General features: G+C 41.5%; 1 pseudogene; it reads right to left on the minus strand.

Moving 5' to 3' along the window:
- Positions 1-4,404: 4,404 nt before the first annotated feature.
- LOC138162027 (wee1-like protein kinase 2) lies at positions 4,405-5,713 on the minus strand (annotated as a pseudogene).
- Between the last annotated feature and the right edge of the window lie 1,516 nt (positions 5,714-7,229).

Consider the following 7,229-nt stretch of genomic DNA (forward strand, 5'->3'; position numbering starts at 1 on the left):
TCTCTCTCTCTCTCTCTCTATCTATCTATCTAATCTATCTATCATCTCTTTCCCCTTCTCTCTCTATTCAGAATGTAAGATGTCCAAAGGAAAGATTCCATTGCAATGCTAGAAGAAATTTATAGCAGCTATAGGCTGTGCCTGGTGAAAGCTGTGGTGGCAGTGGGTGTCCCAGGAGGGGACAGAAATGAAAGATCCAAAGAAAGCATCCTGGTAGGAGTTGGCAGCCGACTGGATATAAGATAGAATATAAGGTTCTGGAGAGCCAGGCCTGTTTCACTTGTTTTATATCCTCAGCATTTGGCACAGGGCTTGGCACAAAGTGCAGGCTTAATAACTATTTGTTCATTGACTGATTGATATAAGGGATGAGGGAAACAGGTCAAAGGTGATGATGAGCTTCTCAGCTGGGATAGATAGGAGGATTACATTGTTATTAAGGAAACAGAGGCATTGGGGGATGTAAAGGTTTGCAGGGGAAGGTGACGAGCTTGGTTTCTGCCAGGTTCAGCAAGCTATTCAAATGGAGACACCAATAGTGGGTTAGAAATAGGAAATTGGAGACCTCAATTTGGAGTCATCTTAGACTCAGCAAGCACAAGAAGGCATGAGTTCACAAAGGGAGAGCCCAACAAAAGAGAAGAGAAGGGAGGCTGAGCCTTGGGGAGGTGGTGACGCTTAGGAGCTGGGGATGGATGGCAACTCAATAAAAGAAACCAGTTGGCATTTATTAAGCACCTACTATCTACCAAACACTTTGCTTGGGGAAGTAAACACAGGCAGGAAAACAAACAATTTATGTGGTAACTACAACAATGTAAATGGTTTTCTAACCACAAAGGCGAATGTTGCAAAATTATATATAAAAAACAAACAAACTCAAGCATGCCTCTAAAAGAGAGACCTCATTGCCACTGCTCTGCCAAAATTAGAGGTCCACAACTGTATCACATTACATGTTTTCATTATATTTTGATGAAGTGGTTTGTTTTGCTGATTTTTCTCTTCTTTTTCTTTCTATTTTTTCTTTTAAAATGCTATTTGCTCTCTGGGAGGGGGAGGAGGAGAAGGGTACTGGGGGGAAATTTTGGTGATGTTAAAAACAAAAATATTAATAATTTTTTTCAAAAAGAGTAAGACATATTCTCTAGGGGATCAGCTGAAAGAGGAACTTGCCCTCAGGTGAAATCCCTTCTCATTAGCAAAGGAATCTTGCCCAGTAGGAGACCCCCTACATACCTCCCAGGCAGCCCAGCAGAGATGCTGCACCCAGGGGAAGCAGCTTCATTACATCATGAGAAGAGAAAGGCCATCCATGCCCTGTAGCCCTGGAGGTGTGAATCATCTCCACATGTTCCCTAAGGTCACAGAATCACAAAATGCTCTCTAGTCCAGAGAGCTCTCCCTCTGCCACTGGAATCTCCAGCATAGCACACCTAACAAGCGTCTGTCCAGCCTCTATTCAAAGGCCACCTCCCAGGCAGCCCATTGAGCTTTGAGAAGGCTCTAATTGTTGGGAAGGTTTATTTCCCTCCTCCACAAGACAGCCCTTCCAATACCTGAAGACAGCTTCATGATTCCTCTCAGGCCACTTTCCTCCAGTCCTTCATCTGGTCTCCTGTGTCATGGCCTCAAGACCTTTCACTCACCTGTTTGTTTTCTTCTAGAAATGCTCCAGTTTATCAGACTGTGTCTCCTTACTAGTACATTCTGTACGTGCAGACACTTCCCCTTGATACTCTGTGCATTCGTGGGGAGGGTGTGCTCCAGTTTTATGGCAGGGGGGGAGAATGTTGTATAGCTATTATTCTTATAGTATCATGTCGGTTAATACCTTTACATTAAGCTAAATGCACTTGTTTGTTTTTTTACCTATTAAAGGTAAATTCACTGATGGGGGCTCATGACCTATAGAGTTTTAGGAGTTCAGACCCACAGAAAACCTTGAACCTTGGGTAAGACCCGAGGAGGACCTTTGCTATGATCATAAAGTGAAGGGAGGAATAGTCAAGAGAAGGTGCTACACATATATATTTGGATATGTAGATGTTGTGAGCACTGTTAGAATGTAAGCCCCTTGAGAGCAGGTACTATTTCCCTTTTATCAGTAAACAAAATAAAATAAAAAAAAAAAACATTTATTAACTTCTAATATGTACCAGGCACTGTGTTAAGTGTTGGGAATATGAAAAGAGGCAAAGGATAGACCCTGCCCTCAAGGAGCTTACAATCTAATTTTTTCATTCTCGGTGCTTAGCACATGCCAGACACAGAATGGGTTGGTTTTTTTAAAAATAAATATTAACTGATTGAGAAACATGACTCCTGCAGAAAAGCTGTTATGCTCATTATCTATTATTACTTATTATTTGATGTTTGGGTATCTTTCCATTAAAAAGGGGGAATTAAATTGCTTAGCTAGCTAAATTGATTAAGTGAAATTAGTTGGCAACAATTATTTACTAATAAATAATTATTTATGTCTACCTTACCCCCTGGGACATACACTGGGATTTTTCAAAAACAATGAAACATATTCAGTCATATTGTAAAAAAGTGTTTCTGTGTCATTAATAAATAAAATTTTAAATACTTTAAAATTTTTAAAAAGGAAAAGGCTGTATAATTTTTTACTTAAAATTTTTATTTTCAGTTCCAAATTCTCTCCTCTCCACTGCTTCCCCCACTCATTGAGAAGGCAAGAAATTCTGTATAATTTTTAAAAAATGCTGTGTAATAGTGAGGACTCCATTTAAACAGCAGGGATCTTTAGTGGGCCCAGTAAACAAGATTTGCCAATTTCTTCATGTGCTGACCTTGAAGTCAAGATACCTAGTACAAATTCTAGAACTCTCACTATTAAATGAGATGGAGTTGCAACTCTTTGTCCACCTTAAAGTTCTATATAAATGCTAGCTGTTTTTGCTGCTGCTGTTACTAGCTGTGTGCCCCTGAGTAAGTCCCTTGATCCTTCCAAGTCTCAGTTTCTTTTGTGAGAAAGTGCTGACGCTTACCAGGCCCACAGGGAGGATTGTGAAGAAAGCACTTTGTGAACCATAAGCTAGTATTTGGCTATGAGTTATTATAAATGAACTAAACTATGATACAGGGTCCTTGATTCAATGATCAGAGATTTAGAGCTGGCAAAGTCCTCAGGGGGCTTTTGGTTCAGCCACACATTTTACAGGTAAAGAAACCAAAGCTCAGAATAGGTAAAGGACTTGGCCAAGGTCATATATATTGTGAACTGAAGAACTGTGATTTGCCCCCCAGGCCCTCTGAAACCCAGTCCAAAGTTCTAGAGGAGAACTAAGAGTCCCTGCTCCCTTTCAAGGTCTTAAACCTTTGTTTTTCTCACCACCCTTCCTTTCTATGGGAGATGGGGCTGCCCATCTGCTCTTTGAGGACACATCCAGGGACCTTACTGTTCTTTTAGATGCTAAATCTGTTCCCTGAGCAGAGGCGATTCTTTTTTTTTTTATTTGACATGGGAAAAATAAAACTCTTATTTACATATGTTCTGTTCATTTAAAAAAAGATGGAAAGGGGAAACACTGAAATAAAATGGATATCTTTAAAAATCACTAGGAAACAAAGCCAAATTCAAGTTTTAAAATCAAAAGAAACCAGTGATTCCTAAGGCCAGACAGTCACCAGAAGATTGGGAGAAGACAGCAAAATCAGATGCCTCTTCCAAAGTTTCGTTGAAGCTTGTTGGCAACCTCATAAGTGTTCCTATTTGCAAACATGACTTCCCATTTCAATTAATGATTAGATATTCATGTAATTATAGGAAGAACAGAGAATGTTCTCTCCCTCCAGAAAATATATTTGAAGACTCACTAGTTCCAAACTCATTAGGATTCTCTGTTGGGAGAAGGCATTACTAAAGTCTATTAGGCTTATTTCTGAAGCTGAGGCAAAGATCCCATCTCTAGGCAAAATGATATCTTCTGAGGATCCATTTGGAATGATAAAACAACATCCCTCAACCTGGAAAGTTGCTTGAATATCTTACCATTGCAACAATTTCTTAGAATCTAAAAACTCTTTTGTATCTTGTGCTCAAGTGCACTGAATGGTGGTCTCCAGGGGTGTGAGGGTAGGCAGAGAAATGCCTACCAATTAGTATTATTTTTTCAAGTATGTATACAGTTGAAAAGCCGATATACCTTTAGGGGACAGCTAGACCCAGCATAAAAAGTCCAGAAAGAGAACTTGCAGTGGGGAGTTGTAGTCATTCCTATTGGCCACTTTTCCATTTTATAGGAGCAGAATTAATGTCAAAGTCCAGTTTGAAGAAACCACTGAATGTTTCTAGAGCTATACCTTCAAAGTGGAGCTGGTTAACACGAAATGCAACTATTCTGGGGGTTGTGGGAAGGGGAACAGGATGACGCTTAATTAGATTTTCCAAAGATGAGACTTCAACCTTTTGGTTTTTCCTCCCACTGATCTACTGGAGCTACCTTGATCCAATTTCAGCAATGAACCCAAGGGATCCAGGATAGCATTGACTGGTGTCTTCTCAGTGGCTCTGGGCAAGATGAACTTTCAGTTCCCTCTCCAGCTCAGCCATCTTGGACTTTTCTCTGTCCAGCTCCTTCTGAAGCTTTGTGGTTATACTCAAAGAGGGTCTGAGGATTGTGTTCTTAGTCAAAGATGCCACCATTGGTCTCCCCTCTGGTTTAGGATGGAGCGTAAACTTAATCAAATTGTAAAAGTCTTCTGAGAGCTTCTATGGGAGAGCTAGAAGGTTACCTCAACAGAGATGACGCCAAGGCCCATCATTGCCTGGTGATGACTTAGCCCCCTGCAGTTGCAGTGATTGTCAATCCAAGAGCAAACCCATCTGCCCTGGGCAGGTAGCAATACTCCTCTTGTAAAATTTCATTGGCTGAGACACTACTATCTCCCTCCTCTCTTTGGGGGTTCTGGATTGAAGCCACAAGACCCAGGTCAGCAATTTGACATATCACAGTAGCAGAAGGGGATCAACAGTCATCTTCATTCTCCCCTTCTTCTGGGACATCATCCTCTTGCTTTTTACAGATGAAGATGTTACTGGGTTTGATGTCCAGGTGCTCCAGGCCTGAGTGATGGGTTACTTACTTCAGCCTCATGGAGACTTGTTAAGCATATTCTTAAATTCGAGGTCTTGGAAGAAATGGCCGAGTTTCTCATTTTCAAACACAGCAGCCTTCTGTGGCAGTCTGAATGGCAGTAGTGAATGACAGTACTCATTCTGAATAATCATATGTCCTCTTCTGCCCACGCAGAATAGTAATGCACAATATGGGGGTGCTGTCCAAGCATCATGGGTGCATAAACTTCTCACAAAGCTGGGGTTTCATTTGAGAATCCTCCCAAATGTTTTGTTGAGCATTTAATAGCATAAAGATATCCATCCAGACTCTTGACGCACTCATAGATAGAGTCGAGTGTTCCTACCCCAATTTTTTCTAACTCCAGAAATTCTTTTTCATAGCAGGAAACTATGTTACTTTCTCTTATGATGCATCTCTGAGGAGATTAAAGGAAGGCAGAATGGAATGAATGTGCTTGTCGGGCGGCCCTTGCTCTCCTTTGTCTTCAGAGAAGTCATGTTCCTCAGGCTCTCCTCTTGTTTCCTCTTGCCCCTGGATTGAGAGACTGTCCCCCTGTAGGATTCTGGGATGAAGGGGTGCATGTTGACTTGACCTGATGAGGACATCCGGTATGGGCTAATGGCAGGTGTAAATCAGGAGACCTTAGACCTTCTCATAGATGGCTTTCCAGAAAACCACATATTACTTGTTAGCAGGGTCTATCTTCAGTCATGGTCTGCCTTCCCCTTATTGGTCATTTCTGTTTTATCACATACAGTGCTTGTTTGTACATAATTGTTTGCTCAGAGTTTTTTGCATTATCTACTCTGTGAGATCCTCAAGAGAAGGGCCAGAAGCAGTTTGGATAATATCCTCAGGGGGACCTGGATTAGGGATGGAGTTGGACAGAGATGGGATGCTGCCATGCTATCAAAATTATTTCATAGCAAGGCCTTCGAGAGGCTTCCACAAATGCTTTTGCTAAGTCCCCTAGTAAATCACCTCTTTGTTGGAGTCCATTAATTAAATGACTGTAAAGCCCTTTATGCCTATAAATGTCAAGTGCAGTAATAAAAACAAATCAGAAGGAATATATAGCTTGTCTTCCTTTTCATACATTGCAAAATTCCCTGGTTATCCTTTTTCACCAAATGTTCCAATAATTACAAAATATCTGTTTCTGTCTTTGTTTTACCCAACAGATTTCACTGATACCAGACACTCCAGGCAAAGGAACTTCCTCTATGAAAGCAGATGGACCACTTTTCCAGAATTCATAGTCTTAGAGAACTGCTGTGTCACAGAGGAATTAAGTGACGTCCCTGGGGTCAGACAGTCACTATGCATCAGAGACAAGATTTGAATGTAAATCTTCCTTACTCAAAACAGGGCCACTATGCCAAGCCATCTCTCCCATAGATGGTGGATTTATCCTTGTAGGGAACTCCCAGTGAGGAAAGTCCCTCTATGAATGCAGATTGGCACCTGCTCTGCAGCTGATGGCTTTAGGGAGCTGTCTGGGGTACTGAGGAGTTAAGTGAATTACCCAAGGTCACAAAACAAATACGAGTCAGAAGCAGGATTTGAACCTGGGGTTTCTTTATACAGAAGCTGGCTCTCTGTTCACTACTGGGTGATTCTTGTCTACAGTGAGGGGGTGTGGATGGGCAGGAGAGTGGGGAAACTACTGAAGTCATCAACAGAGAGTTGAACAAGGGAACTACACAGTCCTCCACCCTACATAGCTTATGAGAAGGCACTGCTTCAAAACCTGGATTCAACTTGAGCTTGTCCTTTGTGTGACCTGGGAAAGTCACCTTCCCTTCCTGGGCCTCCGTTTCCTCATTTTAAAAATGAAGTTAGACTAGATGACCTTTGAGGTCCTTTCCTGCTGTATCGCTATCACCTGAGATAATATAAGGGGTGTGTGTGTTAATGTGTATGTGTGTGTGAGAGGGGTTTTTGTAGTTTTTTTATGCCTACATGGGTCTGTCTCAATGTGGCTCAAAGGGAGGCAAGAGTTGACATTTCTAGCATCTCCTTCTCTCACTCTTCTCCAAGGAAGACTGACAGAGAAAGAAGGAGATTGGGTCCAGAGGCTGTTCACTCTGCTCTCCTTAGAGAGGATAAAATTAGATCTAT

The sequence above is a fragment of the Petaurus breviceps genome, unplaced genomic scaffold (genome assembly GCF_028583685.1).
Source record: "Petaurus breviceps papuanus isolate PSGF00001 unplaced genomic scaffold, PetGlider_PUasm1.0 186, whole genome shotgun sequence".
Taxonomy (NCBI): Eukaryota; Metazoa; Chordata; class Mammalia; order Diprotodontia; family Petauridae; genus Petaurus; species Petaurus breviceps.